The 17,783-nt window shown below is 44.7% G+C and overlaps 1 long non-coding RNA gene across 1 annotated transcript in view; it reads right to left on the bottom strand.

The window, feature by feature from the left end:
* LOC146862611 (uncharacterized) overlaps positions 1-17,783 on the bottom strand; it is a 312,838-nt gene that overhangs the window by 109,617 nt on the left and 185,438 nt on the right. The window lies entirely within an intron of this gene.

The following is a 17,783-nucleotide window of genomic DNA, read 5'->3' on the forward strand; positions in this document are numbered from 1 at the left end:
TTCACAGTTTTGGCTGACCAAGATGAAGTAAAAAAACCTCTCCTCGAGTGAGAAGGCTCTTCACGTCTAGCTTGAAAGATGGGTACATCCTGGTGTTGATGGTGAAGGAGAAACTGAGTACACTATAGCCATAAAGCTGGAAAGAACTGATTGGTGAAAAAGTTAGGGCCATTTCTAGACACTGGAAATTATTCCAGCACATTCAGGCGCACATTTTGTTAGCTAGTCTATAACATTGCAGGCAAGGACCAACCATGTGCAATTCAGCCCGTGCCACAGCATGGATCAACTATATTTGACTCAGCATACTACATAACCAAAAGGTAGAGTTCAGCCCAATCTGCCTGGGCATGTTCCCACTGAATGTATCTACGTTTGATAGCTATTTTGTGACACTTGTATCTGCTTGTGCTCATGTGCTTGCATGTGTATAGTGCACTGTAGGCCATTCGTATGTACTTATAGCTCGCCGTCTGTTAGATGAGGCCTTGGCACTCTATTCCGGGGCTTCCTTTGCAGTATGTCTTATTTAGTCTGTTAGCACTATTTCCTTTACTGCGTTTCTCCTACTGCAGGCACGACATGCTTTCCTGCAACAGTCAGCGCGCCATGCGCTCTTTCACTTTCAAAGCAGCATGGGATGATGGCGTCCACTTCTTTGAATAGGTCTCGCATTTACAAGAGTTCGAGCTATTGGCAGTGTACATGACAATTAATTTTATTCATGTGTTAATTATCAAAACATATAAATAAAAGGCATTGTCATTTACAAAGCCAACAGCTTAAACTCTCACAAATGTGAGACCTATTGCATTGCAAATGCTTGTTTATTTTAGAGGGGGGCTACGTGGCCCCTCTCCACAGGCCAATTATGGGCCTAGGGACCCCATCCCCCGGGGCCAGCCTTATTTATTTATTTTAAATTAAAAAGGGGAGGGGGCTGAGTGGCCCCCCTCCCAGGCCACTTCTGGCCCTGGGGACCCCATCCCCTGGGGCCTGGCCATATGTTGGGGACTGTGGGGGGAGCCTCAATGCCCCCACGGTCCCAGCTGGCTTCCCGCCTCCTGCGGGAGCCGGCATTGCTTTTGGGCAAGGGGAGCTGCCAACATGCAGCTCCCCTTGCCCAAAAGCAATACTGCTTTGCTTCGTGGAAGTGAGAGCAGGTTTCCCAGGGCGGGAGACACATGGCTCCCACCCTGTCATTGCAAACGGCAATGTCCCGGGGTGGGAAGGGAGGTGGTGGTCCCCAGCGCTTGGGGGTGCCCGCGAGGCCCCCCTCATTAATGAAGGAAGCCCGGGAAGATGGTGGTCCCCGGGACTTGGGGGTCCTCTGAACCCCCTCAAAAATAACAGAAGCCCCGGAGAGGTGGTGCTCCCCGGGGCTTGGGGGGTCTGCGAGGCCCCCCTCATTAATAAAGGAAGCTCAGGGGAGCTAGTAGTCCCCAGGGCTGGTGGGGCCCACAAGCCCTCCCCCCTCACATTATAATAAAGCCCCATGGGGTGGCGGTCCCCCGCTAATTAAATAGGCATTGCCCCCGGGACCTGGCCCACCCAGGGGCATATAGAAAACGGAACGCGGGAGCCCGCACTTTGTTTTTTTATTTATTCTTTTCATCCGGATTCGTGCACCCAGCGCAAATTTGGCCATTTTAAAAAAAAGAAAACATGCCTTTTTTGGGCCTGGGGGTCCTTGTGGGACCCCCTGAGCAGGTTTAGGGGGTCAGGGTGTTTCTACCCTGCTCCCTTTTATTGTGTTTTATCTTTGTTTTACCTTTTTCTTGTGACTCGGTTACCGAGTCACAAGATGGCTGCCAACACATTCTGCTTTGGAGTGTTGGCAGCCAATCAGAGTCAAGCTTGTGATCGGGATGGTTCGCGAATCCTCTTTGGTCACCAGATATCAATATTTTTTTTATTTTTGAATTTCTCAGGAACTACTGAACAGATTTACACCATTTAAAAAAATAATGCTTCCTGAACCAAGAGCTTCCCTTTTGTCAAATTTGGTGTAATTCCGTTCAGCAGTTCGGGCTGTAGCTTTGTCTTAAGGTTCCTATGAAAATTAACATGGAGAAAACGTGTTTTGAGACCCCTCTTTTTTCTCAGCCCCCACTTGACGAATCACCCCGAAACTTTCAAGACAGTAGCTGACCTGAGTGAACCATTAGTTTTGAAAATTTTGATGAAGATTCGTCAACCGGCGCCAAAGATTTTGGCAAATCAAAAAATGCTTTTCCTATGGAAACTCCCTAATCTCTAATTCTCTGCTGAGGAGCGCTGTCATTCTTGATGTAAAATTGTAGTCCTTCTTCTATTTCCTTGAAAGGTCCAGGTTTTTGGCTTTAAAATTCTGGTCACTCTATTACTGGGTTATGCACCACCAGATGGCTGCTTTATCAAGAAGTGGAAGGAGAGCTAAACAATAGGTGGAAACCTAATAATACGTAGTCCACTTCTGGTATGCAGACAGGCTGGGGCCATGAGCAGTTGAGGGAAGAGGAGTGGGTGGGAGTGCAGCTTTGGAAATGAAGCAGGGGGGAGATGATGCAAAGAAGATAATCTGCCGCCTGAGTCAACCACTATAGTTTAGTTTAAAGCCCTCTGCACGGTTTCAGTGCTACGTTTACTTTTATAATGCAAAGTACATTTAAGAAAATCTTTTACAAATGAACATTGCTCTTACATGACAGGGGCCCAGCACAGTGCTATGTTCCATAGAAATTGGCTCTTACAAAGTAAGGGGAACAGGAGTGAAGGGATGGTCAGCGCTGCTTTTTATCAGCATTATTTCCCTGAAATGGCTGCCCAGCAGTCCCGGTTCTTGCGGGTGGGCCAGACCCACCCAAACATGAGCCTGGCCCACCCAAATAATAGCCTTGGCCCTGGCAGTCAGGGCCGGTCCTAGGCATTGGCAGTGTGGCAGGGCCCCATGTCTGCTCTTAACTGTGGGGCCTCGCACCTTCTAAGACTTCAGTGTTTCGTGGACCAGGGGGCTCCCTAAGAGATTAAAGGTTTTCTTTGTTTTATCAATTTCCCCTGCTGGTCCCTCTCTCAGAGCCTAATCGCGGCATCTGCATGATGATGGCAGTGATTTGATAGGTACTTAAATTGCCCTTATGTGTGAAGTGTGCCCTGCCCCTGTATGAATGAAAAACAGGATAACCTGCAGGGCGCAGAACAAAGGATAGAATGACGACGCATCACAGGAAAACGGCTCACATAGGATGAGGGAAAACTGGAAAAAGAAGCATAGAGGTGAGAAAAAAGGGTAAGACAAACGGATTAAAGTGAGGGGGAAGAGCAGATGGTTGCGAGTATGGCAGTGAGGCAAGGGGTGGAGGCAGAGGAGCAGACCCAGCATAAACAAGTGCCTTTATGTGTCCTAGACCCGGCAGTAAATTAGAACGGACATTGAAACAGGCCCCATATCTGGTCCTATATTCAAGTCCTTACTTGACTTGCATAAAAACTTGTCTAGTGTCTGCACAACACGTTTGCAAGGTCGAACTGACCTATAGGTCAATCAGGCTGTGCCCGATGGTCTAATCTGTCAGGTCAGTATGCAGGCTATTTTTTTGGCTGTTTATTCACCTGCTTTATGGTCATATGAGCGTTTGTTTACTGTTGATTTTCGTGATACAGAAACAAACATTGCTTGCATCAATCTCAAATCTATGCAGCCTTCCATACCTTACAAAATCGTATACAGCATGTCTTTACAAGTTAAAAACTGCTCTAATTTGCAAATACAGGACATTTTTCTAGCTGCCTAATTCACTAATGAGGACCACTTTTATTTCGGTGCTGGGGCCTATTTCCTGTCTCTGACAACGCACGTTAGGGTAATACATGGCAGCAAATTAGTTCCTGTTTGTAGTTCACATGCTTCACTTAATTTTTCATTCCTTCAGAATGTTAGGTATTTCCAGGATGTGTGTTTCTGTGTATCGTTTCACAGCATCTTACTCTTGTATTGAGCACACTTTATACTGAGTCACCTCCAGGTGTTTATAACAGGCTACAATTGAGAGCTATGAAGTGGAGGCTGAAGGCAGTTTAACTTTCACACTGTGCCTACCTGGGGGTCAAAAAGGTGTTCAGAATGCATGATCATTCAATACATGACCTCTCTGTAGAGAACACAGAGCAACAGTACAGTATTCAAGTTGCAGTTGTGATTCCGTGCAAATGTGTGTGAAGGAGGTACTCATTGGTCAAAACAGTGACAAGGTGAAAGTAAAATAATTTATTGTTGTTACTCATTTATCCTAAACAGCTAACAACCATTGACAAAATCCATACTTCTGGCGGTTTTTAGGTGTATGTCAGTTGTTGTGTTATATTTCTGGATTCAATCATGGAAAGACCAGAGAGGAAACAAAGTACCAGTCAGATGAACTCTATGTGGAATCACAGGCATTTAGATTACCTGTTTAAGCTACACCTTTAATCACATAGACCACACCCCTTTTGGAGATCCACTCATTTTTTCATCCAGCTTAAAGGCCTTGCTGGCAGAAAGGGAGACAGGGAAGAGGAGAGATGGATGTAATGGGCAGAATCCATGCAAACAGGCTGGTAGAGAGGTGAAGAGACGAGATGAAGGGCATTACATTCAAAACACAATGATGCAAGAGGGGTAGAATCCATGCAAAATGGTAGGAGGCAGGAAAACTGGTGAACTTTAAAATGCAGAGGTTCCTAATGAAATATTCAATAATTTGTTGTGTGCCAGGCATGCCTCACACTTCCTAGTGGTTTTGGGGTTTCACCCTCCTCAAGAATACTTTGAAAAATGGCATGATAGTATTTTTGGCCCATTTTCCATAAAAAGTGGTCCAGAGGTCACATGTGTGACCTATTCTTACGAGTCTGCACCACTTTCTTGTGCCTCATTCCCACGTAAGAACTGCACTCCTGTCTTTTTCTTTCTGTAATCCCCACTTTCCCATGTGCACCATTTTACCCTTTCAATCAACACACTTCCCTGTCTGCACATTAGCCCCCATTTATCACCTCTCTTTATTGTGTAATGTTCTCTAGTGTGCAACATTCTGTTCTCTAAGCTCCTTTCTCTTTAGAACACCATTATAATCCCAGGTGTACTGTGCCTACGTTGTCTCCTTTCTTCCTAGTGGACAAAACAGGAGCAAGCGCCATTTGCATGTGACTCTTATTGTAAACATTACTGCTAATTCAGGTGAAATTCTTTTTGCAAATAATTGTGCCATAATTGCAATGGTCAGCAGGTCACAAGTTTACAGAGTGGCAAATGTGTGAAAGTAAACAATTTATAAAAAAGTTATTATTCCATTTACTTTTGTTTGCAACAAAGCATTTCCACCCCTTGAAATGTGTTCTTACTCAAGGGTAGACATTGCCAGACTAAAATAGTTCAATCAAATTAATATATGTCTGCTCTATACTAAGGACTCTCACTGTTTTTCACAAAATATACGTTTATGTTCAAACTCGGAAATAGGAAATACTGCAACACAGGAGGTACATGATAGAATAGTGCCAACAAACCATATTGATCCATTGTCCTAGCTTTTAAAATAAATTCAATGTACAATTATGATTACTACTTATAGAATACATCGTAATTTACACATGCACTAAGGCTCTGTTATTCGACACTCAAAAAGTCAGCATGCCATGACAGTCTTCTCACTGTATGATCATAGGTGATTCCCAGCTGAAAGATTTTTCACACAGTGTGATCACAGGCTAAGAAACCTGACCCAATGTGTGACCACCTGTACAGCATGCTAAGGCTTTAGTGTGGAAACACAACCTGGCCAGTGGTGAGCAAAACGGACAGGAGAAACCACGAGCAGTGGAAACAGTCTAACTTACCAACTGGTACTGAGACAGGTTTCTACGTACCAGCTCTTATCTTCTGGTTCACTCAGTCCCCGAGTCTGTGTCTCTGCCAGGAGTTTGCTGACAGGATAGGAACAGGGGCAGACCCTTCTACAGCCCTACTGTATCATGGCTTCTGATAGGGCTTGGGGGGACAATGCTACAAATGCATCACCGTCCAAGCATGCTCATGTGTTTCACAGATGTGCATTTCAGGGACCATGCTCAGCTTCTCTATGGCTTGTGAATGTGTGAAGAGTGCGAAAAGGAGCATAGTACTGACAAAAGCAAACACGCAAACTGACTGTTAGTTTGAGAGTTTATACTTTTTGCCTTTCAAAGCTGTTTAAAGCAGCTTCTTTTTGGCCTGCTGATACTAGGCAGCAATGCTCTCGCGGCTTCAGGCACCAGCTGGCACTGGTCAAAGGATTGGGGATAGAGGAAGGGTAGAGGTGGATGCAAAGAAGAAGAACAAGTACAAAAAAAATAAGAGACTGGGGGAATAGTGGCGAAGATCAGCACATGGAGAGCAGAAGCAAATGTTAAAGGGTCAGAACCAGCACAAGGAGAGTAGAGATGGGGGGAGAGCTGAAACATGAGGAGTAGAACATGGAGGGAAGAGGTGGATCTAAAGAGTGTAGAACCAGTGAAAACAACGTGAGGCTGGAGAGAAAAATAAAAGGTGCAAGATATTGCATGAATGGGAGCAGTAGATGTACAAGAAAGTAGAAGCATTATGAAAATTTAAGTAGCAGGAAGAGGGGAAAGTGAGAGGTGGATGTAAGAGGTAAGGATCACCAATAGAAGGTAGGAGGCTGGGTAGGGAGGGAGGGGAGAAGTAGCCATTACAGGGGCAGAATCAGTGAGAAAAGATTAGAGGCTGGGTAGAGATGAGAGATGAAGTGTGCAGCAGGGAGGAGATAGGGGGTGAAATAGAAGCAGAATCAGTGAGGAAAAAAAGTCAGATGGATGTAAGAGATTCAGAAACAGTGAGACAATGTACAAGGCTAGAGTGACAGATGAGAGGTGAAGGGTAGCACATGGATGGGAGCTAGTCAGAGACACAGAACCAGCAGAGAACTATAGTGGAGGGGGAGGGTGAGAGACTAGTGAGAGGTGGATGTAAGAGGGGCAGAATCAATGGGTACTCTAAGAGTCAGGCAGAGAGATGATGTGAAGTATAAAGCATTGAGGAGAGAGAGAGAATACCTCATTATCTAAAGTTTACATAAAACTATATACAATAATTACTTTACATAAGACTTCTCATAATGCTGATAAAAAGCACCATTAAAACTAAACACATTTTTTTAAAGATTAAAGAAAAATTTAAGTATTTTTCTCCCAGAGCTTAACTGTATGTCTCAAGAGCTTTACAAGGTTACCTACCACCTTTACAGAACCACCTTTAAAGCACAATAATACAGCCTCTGGTATTGTTCTTATGACCTCAGCATTAAACATTGACTTTAAATATATGTTCTGCACGCCTAGTAGGGCTGGACATAGGCACATTTTATGTTCAATGGACTCTTCGGTTAACTTGCACATCCTATATGACTTGTCAGTGCAGCCCTTTAGTTTCCATGAACCGTCAAAAGCCTTAAAAGGGAGGTAAAAAAAAACTGAATCTCAGAAATGCGTTTTTTGTCCTGAGACTGCAAATTAAAATCAAAGTACGGTTGCTTTAAGCTAGAAAAGATGTCTGAAATATATCTTCTATGCTAACATCAGGAGGCTGCATCTATGTTACTACTCAAGAATAGGTTTTTCACTCCCTTTTTTAATACTAATTTGCGCACTACTCTTGGCATGGTTGCTAGTGCCACTATCGAGGGGAGCTTTTATTCTTACAGTAGCTCTTCCAGTCGCTTTTCTCCATTGAGGAGATAGGTGGATATAAGAGATAGAACCAGTTGGAAATTGGATGAACTTGGGGGCATGGGAGAAATGGATGTAAGAGAGACAGAGTACACATGGTAAGGTAAGGTCGGAGTCTGAGAAAAAGATGAGAAAAAGCATAGAGCATTGAGTGATAGGTGATTTAAGAGGGACAGAATCAACAAGAAAAGTTCAGATGCTCTGGGAGGATGGAAGTGGAGACATGGATGTAAATAAAGCAGCGCAAGGAAAGAAGTGATGAGGCTGGGGAGAGATGAAAGTTGAAGGGGAGCATGTGGATAAGATGTGTGTGTTTATAAGAGACAGAACCCGCAAGGAAACATAAGCAAAGTGGAGAGAAGTAGTGGTGAGAAGGAGGTCAATGGGGGGGCTATGAAGTAATGAGGAGCACTGGAAGAGGGTGGTAGTGAGGGAGTCCGAGAAGGATGTCAATAAGGGGGCTACGGAGAGATGAGATGCACTGGAGGAGGGTGGCAGTGAGGGAATCTGAGGAGGCGGTCAATAGGGGGAGGGGCTACGGAGAGATGAGGGGCACTGGTGGAGGGTGGTAGTGAGGGAGTCTGAGGAGGAGGTCATGAGGGAGAGCCCGAGAAGTGTCACTTGCCTGATACTCCCACCTCAGAAACCTCCTCTTCCCATCAGAAGGAAATTACATGGAAACACTTTTTGAGAGTGATAACATTTAGAAAGAGATTTGGAAAGAAAAGAATGCGTTTCACGGGATCTAATAAGACATAAGGAGAGATAAAGGAGGGCACTGAAGCAGGCCTGGCTAGACATACAAGTGACAAATTGGGCCCGCAGTGACCCACCCGAATGCATCCTTGGCCCACCCAAATAAAAATTCCTGGAGCCGGGCCTGCTGCCCAGGTGTGCCCCGTACAGGGGCCTGGGAAGGGGACCCTCTGTGCTGCACGTGCTCCACAGGAGCATGGGCCAGCCTACGTTATTGTTCACCTGGTGCAAAGTTTGTGAGAACTAGCCAGGCGTGCAGTGCACATGTATTATTAAATCCAAGTGCTGATCAGTGACACGATGGCTGAGCTGTTTGAAACTTGATCACTGCAGCTGCCCGTTTATAGGTGTGTCTTTATATGACACGTGAGGCTCTCCTTGTCTGATTGGGCAAAATCACACTGCCTCTCCTGATGTCAGTGCTAATGCCACGTTGATGTCGGATGAATGAGTTTCATTAGAAAACAAGGCATGCAAGCAGCATGTGCGCCGCTGCTCGTTCCCGCGGCACTACTCCATGGGAATTAACTTGAGAGAAACGGTGGGAGATGCACCAACTATTAGCTATTTGGAGGCTACCAATTTTAGTGACACAGTCAAAAGCCTATCTAAAGTGGTGAGCGGAGTCAGACCCCACAAAATACGGGAAACAGCCTTTACCACGAAGCATTTTCTACGCATTACGTTTACAACGATACACTTACCTCGTAAACGTCTTCACAACGCGTAATGCTTCAACGACCATCTTCACCACGCAAGCAACGTCATCACGGAACAACGTCATCCTAATCCGAAAAAAAGCATCAGTCCGATTTCAGTGTCGGCGGAGACCTGCGGAAAAAGGAAAAAAAAGAAGAAAGGGGGCTTGGGGGGGGTCTCCCCCCCAAAAAAAGAAAAAGCGGAGTAAAGGTAAAATCGAGGTAACGGCAAAGCGTGGAAAACACATTCCGTTGTAACGCATGCGTGGTAAAGGCATGCGTTGCAACGGAATGCGTAGTAACGACATATATTCACAAAATACATACAACAGCTTGCCTGACAGTGGAAGCGCGGTCTAGGCTCGATCTAAAAAGCCATTCAAATTCCCATTCTAACTATAGCAGAGAGTCGGATGGCTTATCTCCGATGGCTTGGCGCAACTTGGGCCGTCAGAGGTACATTTTTCGAGTTTGGCCGGCCATTAATCTGTAAATCAGACCCTCAACGGGTATTTTCTACACAGAGAGACAAATCTGTTAATATTCCAGTTAAAGATCAAAGCAAAACCAACTGCCTTCTCACTTAACATAATTTTCCTGTATACAAAATACATCCTTGCATACAGTTCGGTGGTTGGTTAAATAACTGCCAGTATTTTAAGAGATATTTTTACCTAGTTTATAAATGGAATAGGTTTGTTAAGACATTTTGTTTGTCTCTTATCAATTGTGTATTCCTCCCATTTCATTTTTCTTTTGAAGTCTGTTGGCGTGCCATTGAAAGAAAAATAACATTTTTTAAATGTGCATTACACCGTCACTACAAGGCTCGAGAAAAAAGAAGTGTTTGCGTGTCTGTGCGGTATTGATGTTGCCTGCATACTCCTCGCGATATCGTCTGAGGGTAGACTGGTGATTTCTCCACAAAGCATCCCAGTAAACAGGCGACTTCTTGGATGAAAGGCATCAGAGGCAGCGTGCAGTGTCCTGTTTGTTTTAATATCAAATGCCTCCATGTGTCTTTTTGGAGATAAAAAGTGAATAAAGACAAATGGGAGATTAAACATAGCTTCTGTTTCCTGCAGGCTATTATATGTCTTCATCAGTCAAGGCATTCGTTTATGGAGTCTGTTTATATTAAGGTATTTCTTTGGGTGAAAGGAAAGTAATTATGTTAATCTCCGAACAGTACAGTGATCGTTTTCTGCTTGAAAAACGCTGTTCTATGGTTGGCTTTTTGGATATTCCTAATCTGCCAACACACAAAAATGCATAATGTCATTATGTTATGGTTACTTACAGTACATGCCGTACGTTTGAACCGGTTCACTATGCAGACCAATCTCAATAATATAAAGATGTAGGTAGCGATCTTCAAATCAGGGTGTTTAGGGGAACATGTGTTGTACTGTAGCACTTTTAAGTGTGTCTTAATTTGCTGTTTTCCTTTGAGTGCCTTTTTGGACAGTTAGTGGTTAGTCCCCATTTTTGGACTGATGCTGCTGGAGTATGGACTTTATGAACACTGCAGGGCTGCTGTCCAGCACCCAGTGTATGTGCTCTGGCCCCCCAAAACATGTAGAATTGGCTAATCCCTGATCGGCATATTTAAATTACCTATAAATCCCTACAATATGGCACTCAATATACCTATGCCAGTAAGTTAAATGTCACTAGTGGACGGTATGCCCTATTGTGCCACTGTTAACGTTACAGTGCAAAGCACGTCTTCAGGCCTGCCCTCGCAACCTCAGTGTGCAGTGTTTAAAACTGCAAATTGATCCTGACAAAATAAACCCTTTGATATGCCTAAACCTTTTTAATACTTAAAAGTCACCCTTAAGAGAGGTCCTAAATGCCCCTTGAGCAGGGTGCATTGATATTAAAAGTAGGTCATGTGAACTTAAGTTTTACATATCCCGCCAGTGAGAAATCTCCATAGTCGTTTTTTCGCTGTGGCAAGGTTGGCTCTCCCATAGAAAAGCACTGACTTACATTATAACAACCTATATTGTGTAACTTCAGTTTGAGAATAGCTAGCACCATCAGTCAAGGACTCAATTGGAATTTAAAATGCAATCTGATGGTAAAGTAGAATTTTAAGTTACTATGTAGAAAAATTAACTTTTTGAAAGTTGGCATTTTCCTGCCTAAATGTCTCTAGCAGTTCCTTCAGAGATAATCCCCAACTGGCAGCCTATTGGAAGGTGTGAATTGCTCTTAGGAAAGTGAACAAAAGGGCCTTGGCTGGAAGGAGATACAATCTCCTCCTGACAAGAGGACCTGGTGAAGGACGCCACCAACCATACAAGCTTCAAAGGGAAAGCCCCAGTCACAGGCAGATGTAACTGAAGCCTAGGACTTCGCCAGGCATTTTCCACATAGGCAGAATGGCACCGAACTCACAGGCACTTCAGGTTTACCAGGGTTCTCTTGGATTGTTTCCATTATTAGTCAGTCTGTGGCAATACCGATCAAGAGAGAGTAAACAACACCAGACCCTTGCAGAAGCTACCCTTCTTCCTGCAATATTGACTGTTCCGTCCAGATCTGAGACACGTTCGACAATTTCTTGATTGCAAGAATGAATTGTTTGCCACATTAGTTTGGGAAACTACTTGCCAAACTAATAATGATAACCATTACAGATGCATGAGATAAAGATTTTCTGACATTCCACCCAAACCCCCAGTTCTATCATCAGAAGCCTACACTTCCAAGTCACCTTCCATAGAAGCATTTGCTGCTTTCCATGTAAAATATCCCAGTGGGGTTGGATACAAAATGTAACTGAGTCTATAGGAAAAGACACCCCTGAACACTGTAGAGGTGAGGAACTGTATATTGTAAAAAAAAGTGGTGTATTAATTTGGGTGGACAAGAGTCCACTATAAAGAATAAGGATATATATTTATTAAAATAAACCAGTTTCACAGTTAAACCTGGAATCAACCCCCAAGTAGCTACGGCACAGAGCAGACAAGCGTAACTTAAGAAAATGTTAAGCAGCAACAAAACAGTTAAAAGTCTACACATAAAAAAGGAAAATCCCACAACCAATTCAAAAAATAGAAAAGAGTTCATTGAGCAAAATGAAAAAAATCTAATAAGGGAAACCTTATGAATTAGTAAAGATTTAAGCCAAAAAGCACTAAGAAAAATTAAAGCACCAATCAGTGGTCGCTGTTTATGGTTGACTAGTACCTAGGTTTGATTGGAGGCTGACAATGATGAAGCAAGGTAGGCTACCCCAAGTGGGTTCATCACATTCAAAAACGTTTTCTTCAGACTTAGTCTATAACATGAAGGTCAAAGTCCTCCTGCGAGGTGAGGTTGCAAGCTGTATCCGCCGAAGTTCTCTCAAAGTTGGATAGCCACTGGATGAGGTCCCATTGAAGTAGTTGATTTTGGCAGAGAAAACTCCAAGTGGGAGAAATAAAAACATTTTAGCCACTGAAGACCTCACATTGGGGGTACTTCTGCACCTTCTGCTTGTTGAGATTTCTACCTTCAGACTTAGTGCCCGATTTAGATTTTAGTGGATGGAGTTCTCCATTGGCCTGGTAGAGGACTTTACAACCGCTATGTGAAGACTACTCCTCCTTTCAAAATTATAGATGACCGCCAAGCTGGTTCTCATGTATAATGCATTGGCAGATACAGCTTTCAATAGGGCTCCTCTCAATGTATTTTCCTATTTGGTACAATGCTCCATCAATGAGCCAGAGCCCGGTACCAAACAGGTTCCTTTTTTATTTTGACAAGAAAATCCCAAAACTTAATTTTCTTTTTGAAAATAAACAATTCAGTGCCCCTCTCACTATGGGAGTCCTCTACCATGGTGAGGGGAGCATTTAGAAGTTTTCAATGAAAACTGACCTTTAATTCCACCCATTTGAAGTAGGTGGGTGGAATGACAGGTCAAACTCTAGCAAATCTCTACTTGCGCAGTTTTAAAACCACTTACACTTCCTCAGACAATATTCAATATATTGGTCATCTGGAAAAATGAAAAATACACAATTCTAGAATGTAATATCTGGCTCAACTCCAGGAATCAAATTTTGAGATTTACCTGTGAAGACAGCAAGAAAAAGTTTCCGTTTTGGGACCTCTTGATATATCCCTCAGAGGTTACTAAAGAGACAGAGTTATACAGGAAACCTATGGGCCATAACTCTTTACTCTCCTATCAGAGCTTCCACCCTAGAGCATTCAGAGACAATATACCTGTGGGACAGTTTCTTTCAATTGGATGTAATTATTCACAAGTTTCTAAGTATTAGACACATGCATGCAATCTATCTGCACAGAGGTACTTAAAGAATATCCTGAAAGGCAAGCGAGATCTGCAGCAAATGACGCAGGAATAACAACTGTGCTGCCTTATTGGAAACTAGACCTACAGATACCATAGACAGACTAGTTTGTGTTAGCAAATTCAGTAGTCTCTCTACCACCATTAAATGTGTGGTGGGCAATAACTGGCACATACTGAATAAAAGAGACTTGACATTATCTTCTCCGTTGCTTGCATTTGAGATGCAGCCAGAACCTCAAAAAGCGGTTGGTACATACAAGATCCCTTTCCCCCTGACATCCAGTGAAGAGACATTATGGATTTTATCCCCTGTCATGGGCCATTTCCCATGTTGATCCTGTGGGCTTTCTACAAATACAAAGCACAACACACACATTGAATTAGGATTGTCACATCTGTCATGAGGAGCATGCTCATGTCGGATTGCTCAAAGTGAGGCTTGAGTTGGTTTACGTGGAGCACCCTTAGAGTGTTCCTAGGGCTTTGGAGATCCACTAAGTAGGTGGCCTCCCCCTTACGTTCCTCGATCTCATGTGGGCCGGCCCAACGATCCTGGAGAGCCATGGGCTCTACTGGTTCCATGACCCACACATTCTGGCCAAGCTGAATAGCCACCGGAGTGACCTTCTGGTCATACCAGAGGTTCATGACCAACTGACAGGCCTCTAAATCAGTATTTGTCTTCTTCCAGAAGCGCTGCATCTGGTTGCAGAAGGCCAGCCTGGAGCTGACCACGTTGTGAGTGGGGGTCCTGAGAGCTTGCTCCCACCCCTCCTTGACAAGGCTCAGAGGTTCCCTAAGAGGGTGACCAAAGAGGAGTTCAAAGGGGCTGAGCCCTACTCCTTTCTGTGTTATCTCCCTGTGGGCAAAGATAAGGCATGGCAAGAGGATGTTCCACTTATGCTTCATGGGCTCAGGCAGGCCCATAATCATGCCCTTCATAACTTTATGTTACACCACACTTATTCCACATGGAATTCATGTATGCAGACATGAAGTTAGTGCCTCTCTCAGACACTGCCTCCTTGGGGAACCCAATACGTGTAAAGATCCCTATCAGAGCTCTAGCCTACACAGGTGCAGGCTCTGCCTCTTGGTAGCCGGTGAAAAGGTCCTCCAAGACAAACCTTTTGCCTAAAGTGGTCTTGGGGTCCAAAGGTCCAATGATTTCAATGCCCACCCTTTTAATGGGGGTGCCAATGACTGGTAATGGCACCCCATTGGACCTGGGGAGCTTTTTTCATGATTATCCACTGGTTTGGCAGGTAGGACAGGACCTGCAGAATGCATCTGAGATTGTCTTCATTCTGGGCCAATAAAAGCAGAAGGGAAGGTCCTCTCTTACCCTAAATGTCCTGCCAGGATAATGTTGTGAGCCAAACTCAGTATAAAGGGCCTGCATCCCTCGGGGAACACCAGCACATGGGCTGCCCCAGCACCAGGATCACCTGCTGCATGGGCCTGAATGGAGCCTGTCGCTTCAAGCTTTGAAGAGTGCAACTCTCTTTCTGTGCTCTGTAGAAGTCCTCCGTGGTGGGCCCTCCCTCAACTTGCCAGCTAGAAGACTCACGCATGTCACCTAGGGCTGCAATGTCCTTCCTGGTTGACTTGGGGGCTTCTTCCTCAGGGGTCCAGTCCATTTCCACTGTGTGAACTTCAGGGGCTGGTTTCCCATGCCCCCTGTCCCTCTCCTTGGCAGCTGTTAGGCCATTGTTCCAGGCTCCAAACATTCTTACCTCCTATCCCAAGCAGCCATGGACTGTATGGTCATACAGACCCACTCAGGCAATCCCATCATCTCCAAGTGAGACCTGAGCTCTACCTCCCTCCAGGCATTGTGCTCCAAGTCATTGCCTAGCAAACAATCAACGGGCATTGCATGGCTCATAGCAACTTTCAGAGAACATGAAACCCCCCCTTCCTACTCAAAGGGAACCAGAACCACCAGTAGATAGCTCTCTTGATTATCGGCAACTACTACTTAGTGGAATGTCTTTGATAGTTCCTACTCTGCTGATGCCAGCTGACACATGACAGGAGTCATGCTGGCTGCTGCGTCTCACAGAGTCTCTACCCATTGCCCATTAATGGTAACCCACTGCCTATACTTTGAAGTATTTGCAGGCGTGTGGGCTTTAGGCACCATCATTATATCCCCCAGGAAATCTAGGGTCACCTCTGACCATCCGCCATAGCTGACTGGGGCTACCTCCGCACGGAGCAATACACTCGCCAACCCAGTTGTATGGCACCCAGTGGGGGGCTGTGCCCTCTTGGGGCATTTGGAGTTGCCCTTGGAGAGCCCATACTTACAGCAATCAGTATTTGGTGTTCAAACCTCTCTGTCTTTTGATCATAGAACCCCTTCTTCTTAGGACCAGACTTGGATTGGTTCCCACTACTCCCTTGGGAAGTATTTGGGGGGGCCTTTTGAGAACTCCTTACTTTTAAGTCACCCCCTCTTTCTTCTTTTGGGAACCCAGACCACCTTTGTGGGAGTCTCCCCCAGATACCTGTTTGGAAACTCTGGTTGCTAACCCAGAGGTCTACCTCACTCAGCAAGCTTCTTGGGGTCCGTCAGCTTAATGTCAACTAGGTGCTGGCGAACCTCAGGAAAACAGATACTGGTCATGTGATCTCTCATTATCAAATGGTACATCCCATTTAAACAACTAACCTTGCTGCCCCACACCCAGACACTCAGTGCCTTATTGGAGTAGTCCCAAATATGTACCCAGGATTGGTTGGGAGCTCTGGCTGTCCCTGAATCTTTGATCATACTTTTCAGGGTCAGCCCAAATTTGCAACTAAAATGTCCTTCATAGGAGTATACTTGGTCTGGTTTCCAACCTCTAGCATGACAAGTGTGTACCTTACCATTGTAGACATGTGTTTCTACAGACCCCCACCAATGCTCCTCAGGAACCCTCATGGGTGATGCGCCGGTTCCAAGTCACGCAACAGCGCCAAAGTGCCGGTTCGCGATAGGATACCTGGGTTTGCCTGGAACAAGCAGCTTAGGCCTCATGTACAAGGGTCCAGGACTGGTATGGCACCAGTTGGGAGGCAGACTCATGGACAGCAGAGGCCAGCTGCAGCAGCAGAAGAGTTTGAAGTATTTTATGTCCCTGAGACTTCAGATCAGGAGGCAAGCTAGCAAGTTCTTGGGGTCACTCTGGATTCAAGTAATGCAGGTCCAGTCCTTCACCCCAAGGCAGGGGAAGAGCAGGGCAGCACAGCAAGGCAGGAGTCCAGCAAAGCAGCAGTCCAGTAGACTGGCAGCCCTTCACAGCACAGCAGTCCTTCTTCACAGATCCAGAAGTGCACTGAAGCGGTGTTGCCAGAGATCTAGTACTTTTACCCATTTCTTCCTTTGAAGTAGGGGAGACTTCAAAGAGATGACTTCGAAGAGTATAGAAATCCTCCCTTGCTAGCCCTGGCTCCAGACTATCTATAGGGGGTATGCAGCCCTTTGTGTGGGGACAGAACACAGCTTATTCAGGTGTAAGTGTGAGGCTGTGCCCAGTTCCTCCCTCCAATCCTCCCAGGATGTCCCATTAAGTCACACCCAAGCTCCCATTGTGTGTGGCTGTCTAGGGGGAATACACAAAGACCATCGGTCACTCTCCCTAAACATTAATCAGAGACAGACAACACACACCAAATGGATAAAGTAAGAAAATTTCAACTTACTAAAAGTGCCATTTTCAAACTTGTAATTTAAAATCCGAAATTACCATAAATTGCGCTTTTAAATTTTAATAGTCCAAAGACAACTAACTCAAAAAATCTACCTTTTCACAATTGGAAATTTCTTTTTTAAAATATAACAAGGTAATCCCAATGTTATCGTAAGGGAAGGAGAGGTCTTACAGTAGAGAAAAAAGAATTTGAGAGTTTTTCACTACCAGGGGATGTAAATCTTAAAAGTACATGTCCTACCTTTTAAATGCATTGTAACCTTCCCTCTGGGTTGTCAACCGCCTACCTTAGGGGTGACTTATATGTACAATGTGGAGGTTTAGCTCTTACAAGAGGTTTACCTTGCCAGGTCGAATATGGCAGTGTTAACTGCATATACAGGCTCTGTAATGGCATGACTAAGCCATGGTTAGAGGTCTACTTAAAAGGGTGATGCAGGTCCACTGGTAGCATTTAATTTACAGACCCTGGGCACATGTAGTGAACTTTACAAGGGACTCATAATTACATTTAATATGACAATTGGGGGGGAGCCAATATTACCATGTTCAGGGGAGAGA

The sequence above is a fragment of the Triturus cristatus genome, chromosome 2_2 (genome assembly GCF_964204655.1).
Source record: "Triturus cristatus chromosome 2_2, aTriCri1.1, whole genome shotgun sequence".
Taxonomy (NCBI): Eukaryota; Metazoa; Chordata; class Amphibia; order Caudata; family Salamandridae; genus Triturus; species Triturus cristatus.